The sequence below is a fragment of the Natrix helvetica genome (assembly GCF_964273705.1).
Source record: "Natrix helvetica genome assembly, chromosome: 11".
NCBI lineage: Eukaryota > Metazoa > Chordata > Lepidosauria > Squamata > Natricidae > Natrix > Natrix helvetica.
The window spans coordinates 20,697,933-20,724,347 of record NC_138562.1 but is presented as its reverse complement, the minus strand read 5'-3'; the positions used below and the strand labels follow the sequence as shown (position 1 = coordinate 20,724,347).

Genomic DNA, 26,415 nt, shown 5'->3' with positions numbered 1-26,415 from the left:
TTGATATCAACACATGGTAGAAAGACTAATGGGCTGCTGAATGCCCAGATGCAATCAGTTACGTAGATGCCCTACACAAAAGGTGCCAGGTTTTGACCTTCCTCACCAGCATTGGTCAACTCTGAACAGGATCTGTACCCAACATGGTGTCTGCCAGGACTCATTGTTTAAGTGGGGTCTTGTCTCTAACCCTCAGTGTGACTGTGGTGCTCCTCAACAAAACATCCATCCCATTGTGTCCAAATGTCGATCAAGAGCTTACACTGGCCCAATGTCTGATTTTCTTCAACATGGACCACTCTGTCCTTGAGTCGCTGGGTGGACTGCACATTAACATTTGAACTACTATAGGTCCATGTATTTGCCATATGCTAAATAAAATAAAATTAAAATCCATTATGGAAATATATATATATATTTTGATCTGAGATTCTTATGGGCTGTGCATCATCTTCTGCCAAAAAATATTTTCTATAAATATTCTATGTTATATGTTACCTGGCAGATGCTGGTTTCTGTATCATGTAAGGGTGAATCTTTCACTCCATTGGCGGGCTTAAAATAATGCAAAAAGAGCCTTGTGGGATCTGAGATCCGGTGGTTTTGATGGTCTTGTGAAACCAGCTGCCCGTTTCTCTCTCAAACTCACCTCACTTGTCTTTTGTGCTTGTTCTGACTGTAGTGGCGACCAGATTTTCGCTTTATCCCAACGGGAGATAGTGCCACATCCTTTGTCACCAAAACTTCTTAACAGCTGGTTTCCTGGAGAGCTTTTCAACCGTATGTAGAGTTATCCTTCATAATTTATGTAATCCCTTTTTCAAAGGCCGTGAATCATCCTGGCTTCTTAGGGCAACTAATGCCATCAATCCATTCCATTTGGGGTGAAAACAATAAAATGGCTTTATTTGCATAAACTAATCTGCCTCTGGGCAAATTTACAGGAGGACTCCATGTTTTATTATTTCATACAAGGCAGGGGGAGGAAGGAAACATAAGTATATATGAAGGTATATAAGTTAAGATTCATGGCCTAGGGCATTGATGGCAAACCTATGGCACACGTGCCCAAAATGGCACCCAGAGCCATGTCGCCAGGTATGGGTGGTGGGTTTCTGGCATTCATGCTCCTTCCGTTCAAAACTCAAGACCCACCTTTTTCAACTAGCCGGCCTGGCTCAATTATAGTTCCATCTTTATCCTCCTGGCAATCTTTTAAATTTGTAATTTTATATTGGGGTATTTTAATTTTATTAAGACTATTACTATGTATTGTACTATGCGATTTTGACACCTCCTCCGTGAAATGTTTTAATTGTATAATATGTGTTTTTATTTATTGTACGCCGCCCCGAGTCCTTTCGTGGAGAGGGAGCGGCTAACAAATATAATCAATTCAATTCAATTCAATTCAAACTAGCTAGCTATCCACAAACTCAATTTTTATTTTTCTAAGCTTTGCCACTTTTAAGAGATTTTCTAAATGGGAATATTGTTCAGCAAACATTGTTTTTCTTTAAAAATCAGCAACCCATCCTTCTGTCATCCTTGTGGATGCTGTCAGTTATAATACATCAAAATGGTCAACTGTCCCCTTGCATTAACCTGGTGTCTCAAATGGTGTGCAAAGCAGTCCATGCTTGGCATATCTGTTCATTATTGCTTACACCATCATTTGGCCAAGTAGCAAATTGGTTGACTAGAGCAAAAGTATGACAAAGTAAAGGGAAAATAATGTATTTGGTGTCCCGGTGTTTGCAAACTTGCAAAGCTCTCCCAAACTCCTAAAAAAATCACAGACAAATCTTATATTGATTGTCCTCATTCTTCAGTTCAGGACTGCCCAAAGCTAGCAAATTTAAGACTTGTGTACTTCAACTCTGTCAGAGATTGTTGCAGAAAAATCAAATCCAAAAAGTACACACAGATAACTGATTCAGCTCGATTCATTAACTTCTTTATATACATAATAACAGATGAATAAATGTACAATACCAAGAGTAGATTATTTCAACGTGGTAGAAGTTACAAGCAGAATACAAGCAGGAGAAAACAGCCAGTTTCATCTCAGAGAAGACAGAGTATTTTCAGTTTCGATTCTCAGCACAGGCTCAGATCTGTTTAAGCTCTCATTGGCTGACTTAGTTGCTATGCCTATTCATTGGCTGGCCTTGTTACCGTGTCTCTCCCAGTCATGAATATTCTAATAAACTACCAGAATTCCTCAGGGCTGGCTGAGGAATTCTGGGAGTTGAAGTCCACAAGTCTTAAAAGTTGCCAAGTTTGCTTCAGAACAAGTAGAATATTGCTCTGCAGGATTAATGAAGGAAAGCACCTACATTAATTTTCTTAGAAAAAATATCACAAAGTGGTAATGTGCTAGAATTTCTGGCTGGCTGGGGAATTCTGGGAGTTCCATGCATCTTCAGGCTGCCAAAGTTGAAAAGCACTAGTCTATAGTTTCTAGAACTAGGCATAGGATATCAAGAATTCCAAGTGCTCCTCCCCTTTTCCCATTTTCTGTTGCTGGTTGAAAATCAAATCAAGGGTCTACAACTGCAAGCAAATACCTAGCACGCACTTTTCCTTTATCATCACCATTCTATGCCTGAGAAATCATTCGCAGCCATGCCAGGAATGTTGGCAGAACATTTTGTCCTAGGGAAAAAAAGTTGACTTTCTCTTTTATGACATACTTGTTCAGGCCATGGCAGTGCGGCTCACAACGCAACCCATCATCACCCCTGTCTGTCTCTTTGGCACAATAATCAAATAATAGAAGCTAATGAAAATATGAAAATGAGTTAAATTGATGGCTAACATCAGCGTGAAGAGGAGGTCAGACCTTGTTAATTCAATGACAGGTGACAGAACGAAGGGATGGAAACTTATAAGCCTCTGTGGAGATGCCTAGGTTTCCAGGTTGTTTTATTGTTAATATTTGGGGGTACTTTTATTTTGGATTAGTACCAGGGGTGGGATTCCATTTTTTTAATACTGGTTCTGTGGGCATAGCTTGGCAGGCATGACTTGGCGAGAGTCATGTGAAAGGGTGGGCATGGCCTCTGAAGGAGGGGAAATGGGGCAACGTGACATGAAGGGAGAGTGGGCAGCATACAGGAGGAGGCCCCAGGAAGGCCGGAGATGGGGAATGGCATGTTCCCTGGCCTGGCCAAGGTGAACAGTGAACGGGCGGAGGCTCTGAGGTCTCAGGAAATGGTTTCTCCCTGGGCCCTAACCCAAGGTGAGTTCAACAGAGCTGGCGAGGTGTGGAGGCGACTGGCGAGGTGATTAGGTGGGCCGCATGGCAAAGGCAACATATAGAGGGATGGGATGGGCGGGGCCAGCATTGAGGGAGTGTCAAGTGAGTGGGTGGGCGGGGCGAGCGAGCATTGAGCGGGTGGGTGGGTGGGAAGAGCCAGAGGTTGTTACCAGTTTGGCAAAACAAGTCAAATTTTCCCTACCAGTTCACCCGAACCAGCGCGAACCTGCTGAATACCACCCCTGATTAGTATATTCGAGAAATAACCTCTTGGGCTTTTCACCCAGAATTTCTTGGTGTGCATTTTTCGTAACAATATCTTTGCAAATAACATCTGTGCCCATGTGCGAGAAAATCTGGGAGCTGGGTCATGGCAACTGGACTTCCTTTTGTTTTTCAAAACCTTTTGTACTTTCTCATGAAAAGATGCATGCCATGAAGCCATTTCTGGTCAATGTAACAGGAGATCACTTCATTATGTGGCGGTAGGGATTCGAACCGCTGAACTGCTGACCAGTCTGATCGACAAGCTCAGCATCTTAGCCACTGAGCCACCACATCCCTATCTTGTTTCTATTCCTCTATTAATGCAGCCTAGGATGGCCCAGCCTGCATTTCCCCCCATATAATTTCCAGCAACAGTTGGGAAGGTCTCCTGTCTCTGAGACATCACATAAGTATTTCAGTATAGCTGAGAGATTTCCTGCCCACCAAAATTCTTGAGGAGCTCTGTGAATTTAAATCAGATCAGCACAAAGTTGGAAGCCTCCAAATACAGCAGGAAAGTGTTTGTTTTAACAGGAAGATGTACATCAGTGAGGGCTTCTTGCTAAAAGCATATGACATCAGGGCTCTCTCTATAGATTTACTAACTCAGGAATCTGGAGCAGAAAGTCTGGAGACAGATATTCAAGTGAATATCAATGTCTACCAGAATCATCTTTCTCTCCTCTGCAGAATAAATATTCTTTACCCAGAACCGAGGGTGATTTCCTACCCGATAATAAAAAGCCAAAACAGAAAGGGGAGAAATCTAAGAGTTCTCTTGATTCCATAGAACTCTCTTTGATTAGGCCCCAGTTAATAATAAAGGGTATGCGGGGGCTCAGTGGCTAAGACACTGAGTTTGTTGATCAGAAAGGTCAGCAGTTCAGCGGTTCGAATCCCTAGTGCCGCCTAACAGAGTGAGCTTCCATTACTTGTCCCAGTTTCTACCAACCTAGCAGTTCAAAAGCACTTAAAATGCAAGTAGAAAAATAGGAAACCACCTTTTGTGGGAAGGGAACAGTGTTCCGTGGCCTTCAGCATTGAGTCATGCTAGCCACATTACCACAGAGATATCTTCAGCTTTGAAACGGAGATGAGCACTGCCCCCTAAAGTCGGGAACGACTAGCATATACTGTATGTGCAAAGAGAACCTTTATGTTTAATAATAAAAATGTGTTCATTAATCTTGATTTTAGGGACCAGTGATGTCTTTTCTATCTCACCTTGAATGAATTTGGAATAATAAATGGAGTTTGGTCCAAAAGGGAGACAAGGGAAATAAAATGATTAGATGAAATAGTCCCAATATCTTGGATTTAACCCAGGAAACAATCCTATGGGTGGGGGAGAAACCCATTGAAGAATAGACTTATTGGTTGTCTCCACATGCTTTGGATCATTGCCTGCAAGTTCCAGAAAATGTGCCCAACTCTAAGAGTATCTGAGACTGGGAGTTTCAAATATCTGGAGGGCATCAATTTGTCTATGAAGTGGCCTGCTCAAGCCCATCTACTGAATTGAAAGGTATTGGAATTCATGGCTGCAATGTATTTCTATGCAACAACAACAGTAGTATTCAGCCAGTAAATGGCAGTGTTTACAAATTTGGATCTATGATATGTACTCTATGTTTTTTTTGTTTCCTGTTACAGTTGATATAGTTGAGCAGTAAAACACATGGTGACTGTAACTCTGTTCGCTCTGTGGTGTTATATAGAAACAACATTTCCAACCAAAAGGATAAGCTGGTTTTGAAATAAGATGCTCCTGCTTTATAGGCCCAGCTTTCTGTACAGCACCTCAACTCTAAAGATCATTTCTGCCTTTATTGTAATCCCTGGAAGGGTCCCATAAAGCCAACAGATGTCTTGGAAGGATCAGACTCTTCAAACCTGCTTTACCTTGTCGAAGTGTTTCTGTTCTGAATTATTTTGGGCATCTTACCCTGAGGAATTTCATTCCTTTTAATGTACTGCTTATTCCCTTCAAAATTCTTCAGGGCCTTTGCCTCATTCAGAATTAAGATGCAGAGTTTGAAAGCAGAATTTCTTCTTCTTCTTCTGTTCAATCATGTCTGATTCTTAGAGACTGCCTAGACAAGGCTGCTTGGACAGATCCTTGAAGGGTTTTTTGGGAAGGTTTTTCAGAAGTTTGCTATTGCCTCTTTCCTAGAGAATAATAATAATACCAGAGTTGGAAAGGATCTTGGAAGTCTTTCTAGTCCAAACCCCTGTTCAGCGGGAAACTCTTTATCATTTCAGACAAATGGCTGCCCAGTCTCCTCTTAAAAACCTCCAGTGTTGGGGCATTCACAACTTCTGGAGGCAACCTGTCCCACTGATTAATTGTTCTGTTAGGAAATTTCTTCTTAGTTCTAGGTTGGTTCTCTCCTTGATCAGTTTCCATCCATTGCTTCCCTGCCTGCCTTCAGGTAAAGAGCTAAGAGAAAGTGACTGGTCCAAAGGCACAACTAGAACTCCCAGACTCCTGGCTTCTAGTCTGGTACCTTGACTACTATGCTACTGTGGCTCTCCGAAGAGTCATTGGCCCAATCCTTATCTACATTGCCTGCAAGGCCGCATGGAAAGGCTCAAGTTCTGCAGAACATCAAAAACAAAATACAGCAGCATCTTCAGGACAGCTCAAAATGGACGTGATGGTGGTTATGGCAACATAGTCCATGTCCCACCTCTTTTGTGCAAGCATCAGTGTTGAACACACACACACAAAAGTGGAGCATTGATCATGTTACTGGGGCACCAATCCTGTCTATTTTGGCCCACACAGCTCCTTGGACACCAAAGTAGAGCTTTCTTTCTGAAATCAACCCAACATTATGTCATTATTACTTGGGTAATGACTTTAGTTTTTTTCTGACTTAGCATCTTGATGCATTTCTCTTTTGTTTCCATGTCAATTTCTAAGTCTATAGGCAACTGCTCTTGTTACATAAAGTTGTCACCTTGACATTTCCCAACATTGTGCACAAATGTTAGAAGTGGGGGAATGGATTGTCTCATGAATATTTATTTATATGTCTGCTTGGTCTTGACTGAATGGTTCTGTTGCAGCTGGATCCTATTTTTATGGGTAAAAGTGATGTCTGGTAATAGCAAGAAAATGCATAATTATTTCAGTAAACATTAATCACGTCCCTCAAATTCTGAATAGTTATCAAGAAGGAATGGAAATCAGTTCAATTTAATGTAGAACATTTTTAAAGAAAACATCCTCATCAATAACAACAACAACAACAACATAGGGAAAAAACACCTCCTATCTACTTCCAAATATTATTCTAAGAATTTACTCACCTTCTTTATTTCTGTTCATCCTATGTAATTTCTTAAACTAATCTATTCAGCCTTGGGGCTCTCAACCAATTAAAGGCCTAAGCAAGGGAATAAGACTGTCCCTGACAGTTTATGGTTCAAGGAATAGAATATGCTGAACAGCGATAAAAAGAAGTAAATTAAAATTATTCCAAATAGAATGTTGAGAGGAGAGAGAGAGAGAATAAGAATGAGAGAGAAAAAAAATGAGAGAGAGAAAATGAGAGAGAGAGAAAATGAATGAGAGAGAGAGAGAGAGAGAGAGAATGTGAAAGAGAAAATGAAAAATGAGAGAGAATGAGAGATATAAAATGACACACAGAGAAAATGAGAGAGAATGTGAGGGAGAGAATATGAGAGAGAGTGGAAATGAATGAGAGAGAGAAAAAGAGAGAAAATGTGAGAGAAAAAATGAGAGAGAATGACAGATAGAAAATGACACACAGAGAAAATGAGAGAGAGAAAATGAAAGAGAATGAGAGGGAGAGAAAATGTGTGTGTGAGAGAGAGAGAATGAGAAAGAGAAAATGTGAAAGAGAAAAATGAGAGAGAGAAAGGGGGACAGACAGAAAGAGAGATATTTGTAACACATTAAAAAAAATTAGGAAGAACATAAAAGGAAAATCAGTACCTCTCTAATTTGAATGCAGTTCATTTCATTTAAATCGTGGATCCCATCTGATTAGTAGGTAGCATCCCATATTCTTTCTCTCCACCCAAAGCTTCATTTTAGCTGTGCCACCATGTTCTGATGGGAAGGTTGTAATTCAGTTGATAGGGTTGGTTTAATTACAAATTGCCATCCCTGAAGCATATTCAGTCTCAATCTCGAAGAGTTATTCCCTTGGTTGTATATTGTTTCTTAAATGTATCCATAAAAATCCAGGTTAGTCTCATCGGAGGTCCGTTTTATGGATCAACCACCTTGATTACTGTCTCGCTAATATTTTCTTCGTGGTCTTTGACACAACTTGCCTTGTAGGATATTTTTCATTGTTCTTGATGTGCAAAAGGCTCTGGGACATTTTGGCTTTTAAAAAAGAAGAAAATAAATGCCATTTAAAATAAAATTTAAAATTTTCTCCATGACAATCCATCCCTAAAAGTGTTCGGCTTCCAATTGTCCCAACTATGAGGATCTCATGTGAGAATATGAACTAGGCTGTCATATGTTTGGAAACAGCTTGTGAGTATCTTGGTCAGTCTGACAGGCCTGGAAGCCTTCTTGGCCATTGGAACTTCAGGCCTGCCCATTTAGTCTGTGGGAAAATGGGAGGGGGGATTGTAAGAATTCTATTCTATTCTATTCTATTCTATTCTATTCTATTCTCTATTCTATTCTATTCCATTCCATTCCATTCTCTATTCTATTCCTCTATTCTATTCCTCTATTATTTCTTATTCTATTCTATCCCATTCCATTCCATTCTTTACTATTCTATTCTATTCTATTCTATTCTATTCTATTCCATTCTATTCCATTCTCTATTCTATTCTATTCCATTCCATTCTCTATTCTATTCCTCTATTCTATTCCTCTATTATTTCTTATTCTATTCTATCCCATTCCATTCCATTCTTTACTATTCTATTCTATTCTATTCTATTCTCTATTCTATTCTATTCCATTCCATTCCATTCTCTATTCTATTCCTCTATTCTATTCCTCTATTATTTCTTATTCTATTCTATCCCATTCCATTCCATTCTTTACTATTCTATTCTATTCTATTCTATTCTATTCCATTCTATTCCATTCTCTATTCTATTCTATTCCATTCCATTCTCTATTCTATTCCTCTATTCTATTCCTCTATTATTTCTTATTCTATTCTATCCCATTCCATTCCATTCTTTACTATTCTATTCTATTCTATTCTATTCTATTCTATTCCATTCCATTCCATTCCATTCTCTATTCTATTCTATTCTATTCCATTCCATTCCATTCTCTATTCTATTCCTCTATTCTATTCCTCTATTATTTCTTATTCTATTCTATCCCATTCCATTCCATTCTTTACTATTCTATTCTATTCTATTCTATTCTATTCTATTCTCTATTCTATTCTATTCCATTCCATTCCATTCTCTATTCTATTCCTCTATTCTATTCCTCTATTATTTCTTATTCTATTCTATCCCATTCCATTCCATTCTTTACTATTCTATTCTATTCTATTCTATTCTATTCTAGTTACCCTGTTATGAACATCTCTTTAGGTCAAATATGGTGGCGGCATTTGCATAATGAGGCTAAAATACTTTTCTTCCTGGGGCCTATTTTTATGTACTGCTTTCCTCCCGGTTTGCCTACAGCATCCAAATGATACGTTTGGTGTGTGCAACGTTTTAAAATGGATAGCACCCTACTGCCTCAATCAGATTTCTCCACTGTGATGAAAGCAGCCTCTACATTATTCAAGGCCATAATCTACACAACACAACCTTACTGTCCCTTCTATCTCCAATATTTTTTTAATGGCTGGGCTTAGAAAGATAAATATTCCTTCCGCTTTTGATAGAAGATCACTAATCCCGAAGCGATAAGGCTGCCATTTCAAACGTGAAATAAATCAGGCTAAAATGTAAAGAAAACTGTAGGTGTCTTGCTTTTTAAAATATTTATTCCTTCTCCTTTATGGCCAGAAAAGGGTGCTTGCTTTAAAAATAAAAGGGACAGAAAAATATTGGGTTCTTGATACAGAGAAGTGGACAAAATGCAATTGCAGGTTTACAATTCTCTGGAGATCAACATGGAGAAATGAAATTGGGTTGTGTTGATGTCATCAGGCAAGGGACACAAATTGTGTGATCATGTCCTTGTGCAAGAATTGGGATGGCCAGTCTAAAGAAAAGAAGGGGAGACATGATAGCAGTCTTCCAATATCTCAGGGGTTGCCACAAAGAAGAGGGAGGCAAACTATTCTCCAAGCCACCTGAGGGTAGAACAAGAAGCAATGGGTGGAAACTAATCAAGGAGAGAAGCAACATAGAACTGAGGAGAAATTTCCTGACAATGAGAACAATTCATCAGTGTAACAGCTTGCCTTCAGAAATTGTAGGTGCTTCATCACTGAAGGCTTTCAAGAAGAGATTGGACAGTCATATCTCTGAAATGGTGTAGGATCTCCTGCTTGGACTAGAAGACCTCTAAGGTCTCTTCCAGCTTGATTCTGATTCTGATTCATCTGTCCTCATTTTGCTGCAACTTTTTGTTGCACCAGAGAGGAACAAGGCAAACCTATTTATGTTATCCGGTGTGAAACCAGATATTTAGAAGCTGTTTTGGCATGCAGAGGGTCCCTTCATCAGCTATAATTAGTTTCCAGATCATGGAAAATTAGCACAAGTCATTATGCTTTACGTTTCAGAGGACTTGAGTATTGACTGCTGCGTTTGGTTCTGCATGCTGCATTTTAAGAAGGATTCGGATAAACAGGATCAATTTATGAGAAGGGCGATAAGGATGATCAATGGAGTAGAAACAGACTCACAGGAGGAGAGAGATAGAGGGAACTGACTGTCTTTAGCCTGAGGGGGGCGGGGATAGCTGACATGCTACTTTGAACTATTGTATTAAATGGTGACCCCATAGAAAAAGGCCACAATCTGATTTGTACTGATTCAGACTGCAAGATGGGAGATGATAGGTATCCCCACCACCACCACACACTAGTTGCACTGGGAAGGGAGGGAGGGAAAATATAGAAGGAAAAGGGGGAGGGAGGATGTGAGAAAAAAGGGGAGGGGGAGGAAGGAAGGTAAAAAAGGGAGGAAGGAAGGAAAAAGGAAGGAAAAAAGGGGGAGGAAGGCAAGAAGGAAAAGAGAGAAGGAAAGAAAAATATGAAAAGAAAAAGGGAAGGGAGGGAGGATGTGAGAGAGAGAGAAAAGGGGAGGGGGCGGAAAGAAGGAAAGTAGGAAGGAAGGAAGGAAAAAGGAAGGAAACAAGGAAAAGAAAGAGCGGAAGGAAGGAAAAATATGAAAGAGAAAAAAGGGAGGGAGAGAGAGAGAGAAGGGGAGGGAGGGAGGGAGGAGAGAAAGAGGAACGAAGGGTTTATTTTATTATTTCCCCCATCTCGAGAACCCTGCAAAACAATCTTGGTTTCCTCACTGTCCAGAAATGTAAACTATGGTTTTAAAACCACAGTCAGTGCCTGGATGACAGACGCATTGTGGCTTAGCGGGATGAATGAACTGAATTGCTGAGAGGCTGCATAGCAGTGGGCCTTATTAGTTAATACTCAGGGCAGCCTTGCAGGTTTCTGACAAGCCTTTTATAGGGATCCTCTTTGTCTGTCATAAGATGGGAGGGAAGAGGGGAAGAGATAAATGCAGAGGCAGATTTTAAGGGGAAATCTTGACGTGATAATACCTACAAAGGCTTAACTCTCGTTCCCTTTAAATAGTCTCTGCATCTTGCAAGCATTTAAGTAGGTAGGAATCTACTTTAACCTACCAATAGATAAATTAATTAGCTTGGAGCTTAGAGAGTGAAAAAAATAGCTGAGCCTAATGAAGTTTCTATTTGGAACTGGGTCAAAGACACTTGTGGGTCCTTTAAACTACGATGGTCCAGTTAAGAGATGTGAAGATAGTGCGCGCACTCACGCACACACACACACACGCACGCACGCACACACACACACACACACACATAGAGGGTAAAATCTTGACGAAGTGAAAGTAAGGTTGTTCCAGACCTGAGTTATTGACAAGGAATAATATAAGACTTTCCTGGGATTATCTATATTGGATATGGCAAAGAAAGAAAGAAAGAAAGAAAGAAAGAAAGAAAGAAAGAAAGAAAGAAAGAAAGAAAGAAAGAAAGAAAGAAAGAAAGAAAGAAAGAGAGAGAGAAAGAGAGAGAGAAAGAGAGGGGGGAGGGAGAGGAAGGAAAGAAGGAAAGAAGAAAGAAAGAAAGAAAGAAAGAAAGAAAGAAAGAAAGAAAGAAAGAAAGAAAGTAAGAAAGAAAGTTATATTTTGAACAATTAAATTCAAAAGCACAATTAGGAGAATTTCTCAAGTAGAGCTATCATAGCTGGATTGCAACAACCCACAATTAAATCTTTATTTCTATCTAGCAAGCATCTTCATTCTTTTTGAAGACCCACTATCAGAGCTCTCTTCAAAAGAGTTTCTTAGGTTTCCTGGAATATAGTTTTAAAAAATAAAAAGGAGAAGTCCACAGGAGAAGAAAACTTTTGAGAAGCATCGTGGTTTCATGATTAAAAGTGGCCGTTTAGTGAACTGGTGAAGAACACAGCAACCGTTACTGACCTCTGGAATTAAATGGACTTGTCCTGAGGTTCTCAAAGGGTCAGAAAAGCTACGAAGCCCAAGCCATCCTGAAAATGGGATCCAAACAAGCACTGGTGCCGTTTCTTACACACGGCAATAAAATATTTGGGCGAATCCAGTTATGATTGGAAATTATTAGCCAGGGAAGAGTTTTTCTGACCTATGGTATTGTTTTAAAATGAATGCATCACCAAGTCACAAGTTTTCTAGACATTCCCTTCATTAAATCCTTTGGGTTGAGCAAGACATCATAAAGTTCAACCGGTTGGTAAGCTACCTTGATTAAATGTGAAGTCTCAACACCCTTCTTGTCCTGGTATTGATTTAGTTCTTGGTTCTCTTACTTGGGAGGCTTCCATTGGTACATCAATTAGGTCAGGACCCAACAAAGACTTCACGCTGAATTAATGATGATGTATGTTTATAAAAATACTAGCTTTGCAATAAAACTATGTCATTGCGCTATGCAGGAGAAATTTGGTTCACAATCTGTTGGCTCAGTGGTAGTTGGTGATTGAAACACATAAGGGAATCTCTCTCCTGCCGCCTTGAGTCCAGAAGCAGCTCCATAGGTGGAAGGGGTAGACACCTTGTAGAGGTACCGACGTTTAGTACTGTTAGGAGCCCCGGCCCGCTCCTGAGTGAGGGATGAGTGAGTAATCCTAGCCAGAAAGGTTTATTGTAAACATATCCATGGTTATGTGATGGAAGAGAGCTTCCCTAGAGATGTGAATACAGAAAAGAGAGAATTGAGTCATCCGGATGATCTTGTTAGGTCTTCTCTAGCAGCTACATTTGTGAAGTGCTCCCTAGATATTTCATAAATAAAATTAAATAAACACAATTGATGATTAGCTGGAGGGAAGGTTGTTTGTTTGTCCATTTGGGGGCTTAATGCAGTAGGATTCACCGCTTTGGTGAATTTATAAGAGTGCAGGGTGTTGGAAAAACGAGTTTTTATCAATAATTAAAGTTGAAGTGTGAATGCAACATCTAGAGTTGAACCGAAATATCTTGGAATGTATTTCATAAAATGTATAGGCCACTCATCTTAGGTAGCCACTGGGAAAATTTCCAGTGATTGGTCTGTGTAAAGATTCCTCTTCCCTCCTTTACTTCTTCCTTCCTTCCTTCGCCCCTGCTTCCTTCCATTCTTCCCTCCCTCTCCTTCTTTCCTTCCTTTCTTCCTCCCTCCCTCCTTTCCCTCCTCCCCTCTCCTCCCCTCTCTATCTCCTTCCATCTGCTTTTTTTCTTCATTTTCTCCTCTCCTTTCCTCTCCTTTTCCATCTCTTCTCCTTTTCCCTCTCTTCTCCCTCTCCCTCCCCTCTCCCTCTCTTCTCCCTCTCCCTCTCCTCTCCTCCTCTCCCTGCTTCTCTCTTCTCCTTGCAACCAGTGAAAATAAAAATTAAAAGCAAAGTGGACTGTTTTGATATGCAACCACAGCTAGAAGAGTCTCCCTGCATTAATCTTTGGTGTCTCCAAAGTGCTTTTGTGCTGCATGACAAATTGGTGCACATAAAGACAGGGAGAATGAACAGAGAGAAGAAGAGCCATGGAGGGAAACAGGCAATCGAAATAAATAAACTGCAAAATAAATTGGTTGCCGCTTTTTGCACTCCGATTTGAAATTTGGGAGTGAGCATCCTTTCTTCTTAACATATCCCTAAAATGAAGGTGATGGTTTCTTCTCAATATTTAACAAAGAAGCAAAATTATCTGCAGTCTTCCAAAGGGTTTTTCCCATTCTTTCCCCATTTTAGACAAATTTTCACAATAATAAAAACTGATTATCCTTAGGCAATTATACAATAGCACACATTAAACAACAAAAGTTCCAAACTGTTTGACTCTAAACTACTGGATGGACCAATCTTAATAGTAATAGTAATAGTAATAGTAATAGTAATAGTAATAGTAATAGTATAGTATAGCCTTTATTGTCATTGTACACAATGAAATTGGTTTTAGCCTCAGTGGTGCAATCCATGACAAAAAATACAAACAACATAAATAGTATAAAGAACAATCCCTGTGCAAGTAATTAGGAAAAAGAAAAGCTAGTCAAACGTTTCCCTGTGTGCGTGGAGTGACTGTGGTTGTGTTTAAGAGTCTGACAACCCAAGGATAGAAACTATTTTTAAACCGATTTGTTTGGGTGGCTCTGCTTCGATGTCTTCTGCCCAGTGGTGAAATTCACTTTTTTTTGCTACCGGTTCTGTGACTTGGAGGGCCTGGCAGGGGAAGGATCCTCAATGGAAGGCAGGTTGGTAGCCATTGTTTTTTCTGCAGTTCTAACTATCCTCTGAAGTCTGTGCCTGTCTTGTTGGGTTGCAGAGCCAAACCAGACGGTTTTAGAGGCGCAGATGACAGACTCAAACAGATTCATCAAATCATCCCTTTCAACACGATTTTTAAATCAAATGGATTGATGTGTTTGATGTGTTGAATCAAGTTATGTCGATAAGGCTGGGATAGTGAGTTAAATTCTTTATTTGTGTCATGGCCAATATAAAAGGCATGCCTTTTGCTTCCTCCCACAAGTGTCTTCAAAGAACAATAATATCCCATTAAAATGATAATATCAAGCAGCAGTAAACCCAAGAAACTACAAACAGCCAAGCCAGCAAGTTCAGCATCTGTTAAACAAAGCCATAGGAAACTTAGTGGCTAATAAAAGCGCCAGAAAATAGGTTGGTCTTCACCCAGGACCTCGTGGGAAACGTGCTATGCACACCTGTCAACTGATACCTTTCTGTAATTTGGGCATTTGGTCAGAAGTTTCTCAAAATAACAACCAAGTTCTTGAGTTACATTATAAGGGAGCAGTCCTTGTTGAGATATTCCACTAACAGGTCATTCTTGAAAGGAGCAGAGTTTGACTTCAACTGAGAAATAACTAGAAGCTAGTAGGATCCTACTGTTGGGAATGATACAATGATGGAATCCAATATTTATGGTTACCTGATTGAGCACCAGAAAGAGTCTCAAACATTTCATCAGAGGCAAGATCAGTATGCCATGATAGTAGGTTTTTTTTTTTTAAAGTGTGGTCCTTCCTTCCTTCTACCTCTCTCTTCTTCCTTTCTTCCTTCCTTCCTTCTTTCCTTCCTTCCTTCTTTCCCCCCTCTCGCTTACTCCTTCCTTCCTTTTTCTTTCTTTCCATCTCCTCTCCTCTCTCCCTCCTTTTCCTTCTATCCATCCATGCATCCATCCATCTAAGGAAAGATGCCACATGCCACCAGCCAACGCTAATGAAAAGAAATGAGCTTCAATGCATTTATTTGATATATCTTTCAACACTGCTAGATGTAAATATTCAAGTCTCACTGTGTATTTGATTCAAGAACCCATCACAGTACTTACTATATTAGTATTTTAGAGAAGTTCTAGACAACTTTGATTGAAAAACATCATCATCATCATCATCATCATCATCATCATCATCATCATCATCATCTCCTTTTAATGACCCCATAGTCCCTCGCGGGGTAGAATCTGGGTAACTGGATGGAGCTGAATGCTTACTGGCCGGATGCCCTTCCTGTCACCAGTGCAGAGTTTTGTTCAGCAGATATATTCTCATCGTGCCCAGAGAGAGAAATATCTGCCTCTACCTAGGATCGAACTCACAGCCTCCTGATTGTCAGGCGAGAGCTCCACCTCTAGGCCACTGCACCACTCTTTCATTGGCAAACATGGTTCAGTGGAATTGGGTAATCAGAAAACATATGTGTGCCTTAACCCAAAGTCCCCAACTCATGAATTTATACGAGGATTTTGCATAGTTAATGCGGAATCTAGTAAGAGGGAACGTTCCTTTTCTGACTGTAAATAAGGGCATTAGTACAGTCTCCCAATGTGAATACAGAACCCTTTCAAATTTTATAAATGCAAGGGGAGTCGGCCATCTCGCAATGAACCATCTATCACGGGGATACTTCTAATCACATTATTATTGATCTTAAAAAATTCTCCAAGCTGGTTCGGTGATATTGCATCTACAGGGAGTTTTGAAGCGGCTACACAAACCTTCCCGAGGATGTGACCACTTTAACAATCGGAGGATGAATGCTTTGTTCACACCAGAGATTTCCTGAAGAACTTGTTCCCCTTTTTTATTTTTTTATTTTTGCCGTATTAGCAAACACTGGATGCCAGGTGTACAGTTGAGGAGTGGAGAATCACTGGCAAGTCAGGAAGATGGGAAACAATCCTGGGAAGAAGAAAAAAAAATAACATCTCAACCCCAGATAATTCTGATATTTTGAGTAATATGGGCTCCCTCCGCCAAGTATATTTTAGCCGGCAATGACTCGTAATGATGAAAAATAGAAAGAAAAACTGATGTTCAGGAGGATGTAATTGGTTCCTTAGGAACAACATAAGAAATGCAAGCTGAGACGGAGGATTAAAAATTAAAGGCAGTAGCTGGACTCTCCCAGATAGGAAATGAATGAAAAAGAATCCATTAAATACCTGGAGTATTTAGAGGACAAATGAAGAGATAATAGACTCACAAAGCTGGACAATAATGGAAGTCCACAAAGAGAACTATTTAGTAGATGCCAGAAGGGGTTAGGCATAAACAAACCACTGCAACACAGACCTTATAGCAGGTCACGATTTTGTGTTGCTCTCCGTAAAAAGGAGGAGTTGAGTAAACAGCTTCTCCTTGTTTCAACAGGAAGTAGAGAAATTCTTCCCCAGTTCCTCCTCGTGAGACCTTCTCTACGGGTTTAATGGAAGCTACAGAGCATTTGAGGCAGGAAACATGGGGACATCATCCAACCTTCCATGAATGTTTCAGCAAAACTCCCCTTTTCTTTGGAAGAATATCTGAAAAGCAATTTCTTTTTCATCAAACTGAACTGGAAAAAGAGGGGGAAAATGCAGCGACAATGATCAGCTAGGACTATTTATAATTTTCACGGGACTATCCGTTCCATCCTACAGCACTCCGTAGGCAATTGAGTGCATTGCTCTGATCCTTCACAATCACTGTTTCCTTTCCTCTCTCCTCTCCCCTCCCTTCCTCTCCATGACGGAGGGGGGGAAATTGTGCTAGGAATCCCAACGTAGCAGAAGATGAAAATGAGTCCTTCCGAAGAGAATTGGGTCAGGAGTAGGTTTCTGGCTTCTTGGTTCCTTGAACCTTCCAGAAGAACGTAGCTTGAGAGCCTTGTTTAAAAAAGGTTATAGAAGCAGCCTAAGGTGAGCTGAGGAACAATTTTGAAGCAGGAGCAAATTAACCAATTATAACAATGTGCTCCAGCTACCTCTTGTTCTTTAAACTGTGGGAGGCCCTTAACAGATGAGGTGACTTCATGCTTAATGTCGAGTTTTCTGTGGTAATTTGCTGGTTACATTCCAGCTCCCTCCTTGTTGTATCTTCTGAGTTTTGCGTGTGTACCAGTGATGGGTTCCTACCAGTTTGGCCCAGTTCAGCCAAACCAGTAGTGATTTGGCGGCCCAGTTGACTGGAACTGGGAGCAACCCAGGTTCTCTGGGTAGTGCCCCAGGCACCGCCATCTTGTTTTTTGCTTCTGTGCATGCACAGAACAATTTTTATGGCACTGTGCATTTGCGCCCACGAGCAAAACAGCAGTAGTGCCTGACAGAACCCACCCCAGGTGTGTGTGTGTGTCTGTGTGTGTGTGTGTTTTCACAGAGCTTAGCAGTCATGTTATTCCTCTCTTCTTTTTCCCCAAGGAATCTGATTCTCTTTAATTTGGTTTGCTTGCTTGGCTTGTTCACTTCTCTTGTCACCTTTAAAAAATTAATGTCCTTTTTTTTCCTCAGTACTCTTTGATTCCATTTAACACTTAAAGATGTGATGGGTTCTGCATCAAACCGGGCCCCCACTGTATATAAAATATTTTACAGAGTTGTTACTGGGTTTGGGGTAGGGGAGGAAACCCAGATAGTTATTCAGCATCCCTTCCCTTTTCAGCAACTTCGACTTCTGTATATGAGGAATATTTATTTGTCTAATTTTCCTCTCCTTGTCGTTCTTTTACATTGATCTGTCTGCAGCCATTAGCTTCATTTCACTGCTGTTTATGATTGTACAATCACGATTCTGTCAATTTATTTTTATGATTTTTTTTAGAGCCATTTGCTGTTTGGAGGAAGAAATCTCACGCTTCAGCTTTGAAAGGATGATGTCTCAAAAGAAGAGTGGTGAATGTGAGGTTCCCAGTATAGGTGTTGGATGGATCTGGGATATAGAGAATCATAGGGGTCGAAGGGACCTCAGAGGTCTTCTAGTCCAAACACCTGCCCAAGTTAGGAGTCATCATACCACCATAGACAAATGGTTGCCCAATCTTTTCTTGAAGACCTCCAGTGATGGAGCACCCACAACTCTAGGGGGTAAGCTACTCCATTGATTAATTGTCCTCCCTGTCAGGAAATTCAAGGTGATGATCTTCCACCCATTGTTCCTTATCCTGTCCTCAGCTGCTCTGGAGAATACATCAATGGCCTCTTTCTTGTGGCAGGTCTTCAAGTATTCAACATGCTATCATGTCTCCCCTAATCCTTCTTTTGTTTCTCTTAGCTATTCATCACACGGAGATTCTCAGTCATCCAGATCACGGTTGTTCCAAGGGTGCTTTTTCAGGAGGCAACTTGACTTTCTCATTTTTCTTTGAAAGACATTTCACTTCTCCTCCAAGAAGCTTCTTTATCTCTGACTGGATCCTTCCATTCCCCACCATCCACTTAGAGCTGAAGAAGCTTCTTGGATGAGAAGCAAAACATCTTCAAAGAAAAACAAGAAAGTCCAGTTGCCTCCTGAAAAAAGCACCTTTGGGGATATTCATCCTATGGTTTAGCCTCCAAACCATTTAACATCTACGTTGGTCTTCTCTTCACCTTTTCTAGAGCCTCAACATCTTTTCTTTAAACTATGGATACCAACATGGATTCTTTGATCCTTTCTATGTGGGGTTTCTGCCAGCAACAGAAAGGCTACTTCTATTAATGATGAAAAAGAGAAGGAGAAGAACACGAATGTCTGTCATGGATGTCCCAGAGAAGAATCTCATCTGGAAATGTTGACGCCCGTTACACTGGGCAGAAAGGAAACTCTACCACAGTACTTTGCAAAACTCTTAGAAGGCCTACTAAAAGTCAGTAATAGAGATATAGGTGGACCAATGGTATCTCTTCATACAAAGCTGCTGCTTCTGTTCTCATTAAAAATTGAAAGCTACACAAAGAACAGATGAGGATTTCACCTCGCAATATAGACCAGGAGGTGACAGATAGCTACTAGATTCCCATCCTGTGGTGAACTTTACTGCTTTAAAAGTGGAAGATTGAAAGGTTTCCTTCTCATAAAACAGGGGTGTGCAATTTTGAGGGTGGATCACAGAATACTTTAAGATTTTGCAAAAGGATGAAGGCCACATCACATTTTGGAATGAGATCATATTTAGGGGGGAAATGGCCCATTTAAGGCTTATCCCACACTTCTGAAATTACTGATAGAAGATAATATTTGTAGCTCAGGGGGAACTGTGGGGTCCTTGGTGCTCTCTGTGCTTGGTGGTTTTCTTGTAGACCTTTTTTGACCCAACTCGGTGACATGATTAATGCCATGGCTGATGAAGAACTGATGATAGCAATAGCACTTAGACTTATACACCGCTTCATACTTTCAAGCCCTCTCTAAGCAGTTTACAGAGTCAGCCTCTTGCCCCCAACAATCTGGGTCCTCATTTGACCCACCTCGGAAGGATGGAAGGCTGAGTCAACCTTGAGTCTGGTGGGATTTCAACTGCCAAGTTGCAGGCAGCTGGCAGTCAGTAGACATAGCCAGAAGTACTGCACTCTAACCACTGCGCCACCAAAGCTCATGATGTTACCAAGATGAAAACATCTGCAAGAATACCACCAAGCTCAGAGAGCACCAAGGACCCCACATTTCCCCCAACCTCAAAATATTAGCAGAACTCACCATCAATTTTCAGCAGCTGTGATCAAAGGAGTTTTGAAGGTGCAGAAAAGGAGTTTGGCCCCACAGTTTATCCAGCCCTAGATGTCAGGGGAATGCATATCGGACAATCCACCTAAAAATAGAGCAGTTTCCTTTCACTAAGTGAGGGGGAAATAGATAGAAGCATGATGTCCTTATCTCGTTTCAGGAGGCACTGTTATTATTCTCTCTTAAAGCAAACAGTGTAATAGCAAGCTTCCTTAATGCCAGGTTCTTGTGCCTAGTTTGTTTATGCTGTTTTATTTTAAGCTTCCCTACACCTTGCTAGATATTGTAATTAAAATGGAGCTATATATTTGAATGCTTTGTTGACAGCCCTTTCCCCCACCACAGTTGAAAGACCCTTATTCTAATGAAATAGGCATTGCAGCATGGTGAATATTGACAGTTTTGAAAAATGCCAATATTTCCCCTTCAATTCCTGCAAACAGAATTACATGTTATTAATAAATAGCAAGATGTCCATCATGGTGATGGAAATTTGGGGGAACGGAGAGACATACTGTCTGGATGTCTAAGTGCTCCTTTTTTAAAAAAAAATCTCTACTTTGTCCAGAGAAATGTGTTTTATTAACCTGTGAGGTTCTCATGCAAGGTGTGTGTGTGTGTGTGTGTGTGTGTGTGTGTGAGAGAGAGAGAGAGAGAGAGAGAGAGAGAGAGAGAGAGAGAGAGAGAGAGATTGCTCTTCTTTGTACACATCAAAAGAGGTAATTGCAGGGCAAAGGTAGACTTTAGGAGAAACCCTCCCATGCTACCAACTCTTACAATACTAGACAACACAGTATCAACAGTAGAGGCCTTCTAGGTTTCTAGGTTCTACCATATCTCAAGATCTAAAATGGATCCTAACATCAAAAATGCCATCAAAAAAGCATAACAAAGAATGTTCTAGCTGCGCCAACTTGGGAAGCTCAAACTGCCCAAGGAGCTGCTGATTCAGTTCTACAGAGGAAGGACTGAGTTTCTTGCAGATCTTTCACCACTCAACTAGGTAACATCATCAGTTAGCACTGATGGCAGCTAGCTCCTCTCTGTTCTTTGTTAAAACCATCAATCCACAGTGCCCACTACCACCAAAACAACTCATAAGAAAACCACCAAGCTCAAAGGACCCCACAAGATGGAGTAGTGTAGAGTACAGTGGTGGGAAAGACAAAGAGAGACACTTATAGAGTTCAGGAGACTTCACAAAGGGTCTTAAATCCTTGATATAGAGCAGTGGTCATCAACTGGTGGTCCATGGACTACTGGTGGTCCGCAGAATAATTATTCACATTTTTTATATTGCACCGAATCAGGGTCCTCAAACTATAGCTCTTAGGACGGATATGTGCAGTGAATGTTTGTGTTGCTGCAGAGAGTCTCCCCCTTTGAGGTTTTTTTTTGTAGGGGTCAGAGGGTGGAAGAAATTCCAACTCAGGGTCTCCTTCAGCCTCCTGGTGGGGGGCTTTGGGCGAAGGCTGGAGGGAAGCGCCGCTGGTGGCAAAGAGCTGGAGGGCCTCGTTCCAGTGGGATTGCATCATGGCCTGGAACTGGCTGGCCATCTCAGCTCGCTGAACCTCTAGGCGCCAGCACCTGGCCTTGCACTCCCGCAGGTCTTCCCTCTGCTTGGAAAGCCCATGCTCCTAGTCCTCAGTGAGGTGCTTCTGCTGAGCCTCCTTCTCAATCAGATCCAATTTGAAATGAACCAGCTGTTTTGCCAACTCTTTCTCATGGTGGCTGCTTAGCTCCAACCACTGCTTTTCTTTGGGACCCTAAGGAGCCCAGATGGGCAGATAAGGAGTGGCTGGGAGGGGAGGGGTGAGCAGAGGCTGGCAAGGCACCCTTCAACGTGAGTGACATCGAGTTGGCCACACCGCCCAGTCACACCCTGATATAGAGAGCTTATGTTCCACTTGGCTTCTTCTGAAAGAATATGAGAACTTACGTCCGTCCCTGGCTTCCTGTTGGTGATGGTGGACTCTGAAGATCGATAGTTTTAGCAAAGAACAGAGACAACATTTTGTTGTATTCATGGGATGCTGGTTTGAGGAAAGTTTGAAGCTCCATGAAGCAGAAGAGGGTATATTCTGGAGAAGTATGTCAGAAAGAATGAATTGGCTTCACTCTCTGCAGTTGACTTCTGGTTAAGATCGAAGCACAGAATGGTAACAAGTTTTTCCAGCCAGAGAAAACCCAGCTGTCAAACTGGCTAAGAGAAGGAAATGGCTGGCCAGGATCTTTTCTCTGTAGAAGATGAAAAGTGTTGGAGAAAATCGGCTGGCACACATATGTGAGTGAGCATGGATGGAAACATTGCTTAAATTAGGTGGGAATTATCTAAATTCACAATTTACATAATTATACGGTGGCTCAGTGGCTAAGACGCTGAGCTTGTTGATCAGAAAGGTCGGCGGTTCTGCGGTTCGAATCCCAAGCACCGCGTAACGGACTGAGCCCCCGTGACTTGTCCCAGCTTCTGCGAACCTAGCAGTTCGAAAGCATGTAAAAATGCAAGTAGAAAACTACGGACCACCTTTGATGGGAAGGTAACAATGTTCCATGCGCCTTCGGCATTTAGTCATGCCAGCCACATGACCACTGAGACATCTTTGGACAGTGCTGGCTCTTTGGCTTTGAAACGGAGATGAGCACCGCCCTCTAGAGTCGGGAACGACTAGCACAGATGTGAAAGGGGAACCTTTACCTTTATGTAAATTCATCCTGAGGACACTTCTTCTCAGACTTCTATTTCCTCCTTTGAGATCCTGTCTTGCAAATAATTTCCTGAAGTGGGAGGGAGCATTGGCAGAGCATAAGCAAACACAGAAAGTTGGCTAATATACATACATACATTTATGCATTTGGCTTCAGTATCTTTGCTTTTTCCCTAACTGAGCCAAGAATTATGGGAGACTAAAGTTTCTAAAAATAGTCATTAGAAACCAATAATAATTTTTAATGCCTACTTTCAATTAGCCAATGTGTTAAAACTGGTTTGGCCAGGCTTTATGCAGGGGTTGGGGGTTGATTCCTAGGCCATGTCTGTTTGTTAATTCTTTATGTGCTCTTTTCACTGATGAAATGGATAAAAGGAACAGACCTTTCATAAAGCATCTTTTGCACCATATGGCTGAGAAAAAGCAATATAATCTTGGCTTAAACGGGGGCGCACGCACTCTGTTCGGCAAAACATAATCAAGATTTATCTCCAAGATGGATGTTAATCTTACAAATGGAGATGGAACGTTTTGTGACCAAGAGCAGGTTGCTATAACATTCAGCATTGGCAGGGATTTAAAGGGCCACAAAAAAGGCTACCCAAAGTTTAAAAGAGGAAATTCTTAATTCTTTTTTTTAAAAAAAAACCTCCCAGACTGTAGCCATGTACGTCTATAGGAACATGCAAGGGTTTTCCAAGAATAAACAGGACCTTAAAGAGAAATTAGAGGGACGCGGTGGCTGAGTGGCTAAGACGCTGAGCTTGTCGATCAGAAAGGTTGGAAGTTTGGTGGTTTGAATCCCTAGCACTGCGTAACGGAGTGAGCTCCCATTACTTGTCCCAGCTTCTGCCAACCTAGCAGTTTGAAAGCATGTAAAAATGTAAGTAGGAAAATAGGAACCACCGTTGGTGGGGAGAGAACAGCGTTTCATGCACCTTCGGCATTGAGTCATGCCGGCCACACGACCACGGAGACGTCTTTGGGCAGCGCTGGCTCTTTGGCTTTGAAATGGAGATGAGCACCACCCCCTAGAGTCGGGAACGACTAGCACATATGTGTGAGGGGAACCTTTACCTTTTTAAAGGGAAATTAATTTATTACAAGTAAAACTCTACATAGGCCATTGCCCCAGTATTCAGAATGGCAAAGAAGGGAAAGGCTTTGCTAAGGCTGAATTGAGAGAAATTGAAATGGGGGAGGTTGGTGCTACAGAGAGCGATAATGCTTTTGAGAGGTCTATTCACACAGGTGATTTGCTGGGTGATGATAGATAGGTAGAGAGAGATAGAAAGATAGAGAGACAGAGAGAGACAGAGAATGACTGTGGTAGAGAGAGAGAGAGAAACAGAGTGGGAGAGAGAGATACAGAGAAACAGAGATAGACAATAAGATAGAGAGACAGGAAGCATGAGAGAGGGGGGGCAAAAAGTGTTGAACAACATTCAACTTCAAACAAATAATTGCTAATTATTGCCTATCTCTGGTAATTCTAGTGTTAACATTGGTGCTTTGTGGCTGTAACTATGATATTTGTGCAAAGAGCATAGAAGCTATTAATAGATTCAGCAGATACTGGTGTTCACTAATATTATGGAACCAGGACATCTTCAGTTGGGTTTAAGAGGAAGGAAAAGAAAAAAGCAAGGCAACATTCACATACGGGTTTCAAATGTGTTCCAGAAGTTCTTCCTTCTCTTCTATTCCCTTCTCTTCTCCTCCCTTCCCTTCTTCCCTTCCCTTCTCATCCCATACTCTCTCTCCTTCTCTCCTCCCCCTCCTCTCCCCTCTCCTCCCCATCTCTTCTCATCCTCTCCTCTCCTCTCCTCTCTCCTCTCCTCTTCTCCTTTATTTTAATGTCAGAAAAACAAGCACACTGTCCCACCCTTTAGAACAAAGTCTCCCCTAACTTGGCATTAGTCGAATAATTATATGCATTACACAACAATGTTCAAAGGTTAATAGTCCTTCTGGGGAGGGAAAAAAAGTTAAAAAAAACCCACCCCAACCAATATATCAAGACGAAATAGACTGTCTTTTCCCAAGGTATTTGGAAGAACAGATTTATAATTCCAAGCAGCAGTTTATCAAAATATTCCATGATAAGGTTTATTCAGCTTTTATTTTAAAAAAAAACTTTGTTTTTTTCTCTGAATCGAGTTAATGTTTTCCTTGCAGCCTCTCTCTGTTTTTTGAGTCATAGATTTGCTTCATTAGACCCAACCCATAAAAAGTTTTTTTTATTCTGTAACACTGCCATATTCTAGATACTTAAATCTCAGTTTGCCAGTATGGCGTGTGTGTGTGTGTGTGTGTGTGTGTGTGTGTGTGTGTGTGTGTATGTATGTATGTATGTATGTATGTATGTATGTATGTATGTATGTATATATATATATATATATATATATATATATATATATATATATATATATATATATATATGCAACATTTCATGTGTGTGTGTGTGTGTGTCACAAAAATATCTATATGCCACTTGGAACTTATTGAAATATATATCACAAATGTCAGCAGGTTCAAAATGGCTTTTCCATGATAAGTTTATTTTCAGAAACAGGTCCGCCATAAACTGGCAACATCAGAAAAGAAACTTTTGGTCACGAAGTTTGTTTGATGTTGGTAGATAATAAGATTGGAGAAACAGCAGTCGCCCTCCCCAATATGATATTTTGGAAAAGAACACATCTGGCTTCATCGTGGGCGACTGTGAATCTCACATTAATTTACTAATAGACCAGTGAGATGCTTCTAACCAAATTGCTTGCTCTATTTATACATATGATGTTAACGCTGCAGTTTCATCCATGTTATTTGTGGATTTAGTATTTACTTACCCATTGCTACCTTATTCAGTTGGTGGCACTGCAGATGTAATCAACTCTACTCTTTTAGCCAAAATACTGAACTAAGTTAGGATCATCTGGTACTTCTCCTTAACTTCTCTCCAGTCTGATAAGAAGCACTGAAGGATTGCCCTGAAGGATTGCCTTGAAGCACTGGTTAAATCAAGGTTCCGCAACCATAGAGCTTGTTCTCTTGAGAAGCCAGATCCTGGGGAATTATGGGAGTTGAAGTCCACACCCTTAAAGGCACCCAAGTTCAGAATCCCTGCCTTGAAGCCTTGGCTACACAACCCAATGAAGCCTTGGTTGCATCAATCCAATGAAGCCTTGGTTACATCAACCCAATGAAGCCTTGGTTGCATCAACCCAATGAAGCATTGGTTACATCAGCCCAATGAAGCATCAGTTACAACCATAGAGCTTGTCCTCTAGAGAAGCCAGATCCTGGGGAATTATGGGAGTTGAAGTCCACACCTCTTAAAGTTACCCCAGTTGAGAACCCCTGCCTTGAAGCATCAGTTACATCAACCCAATGAAGCCTTGGTTACAAAAACCCAATGCAGTCTTGGTTACATCAACCCAATGAAGTCTTGATTACATCAACCCAACGAAGCATTGGTTACATCAACCCAATGAAGCCTTGGTTACACCAACACAATAAAGCCTTGGTTATATCAACCCAATGAAGCA

The 26,415-nt window shown here is 41.0% G+C and overlaps 1 long non-coding RNA gene across 1 annotated transcript; it reads right to left on the bottom strand.

Annotated features, from left to right (window-relative positions):
• Positions 1–20,142: 20,142 nt before the first annotated feature.
• LOC309397607 lies at positions 20,143–25,845 on the bottom strand. Its single transcript, XR_014176292.1, has 3 exons — positions 25,717–25,845; positions 22,852–22,931; positions 20,143–20,238 (listed from the first exon to the last, which is right to left on the bottom strand). It is a non-coding gene; the product is annotated as an uncharacterized lncRNA (long non-coding RNA).
• Between the last annotated feature and the right edge of the window lie 570 nt (positions 25,846–26,415).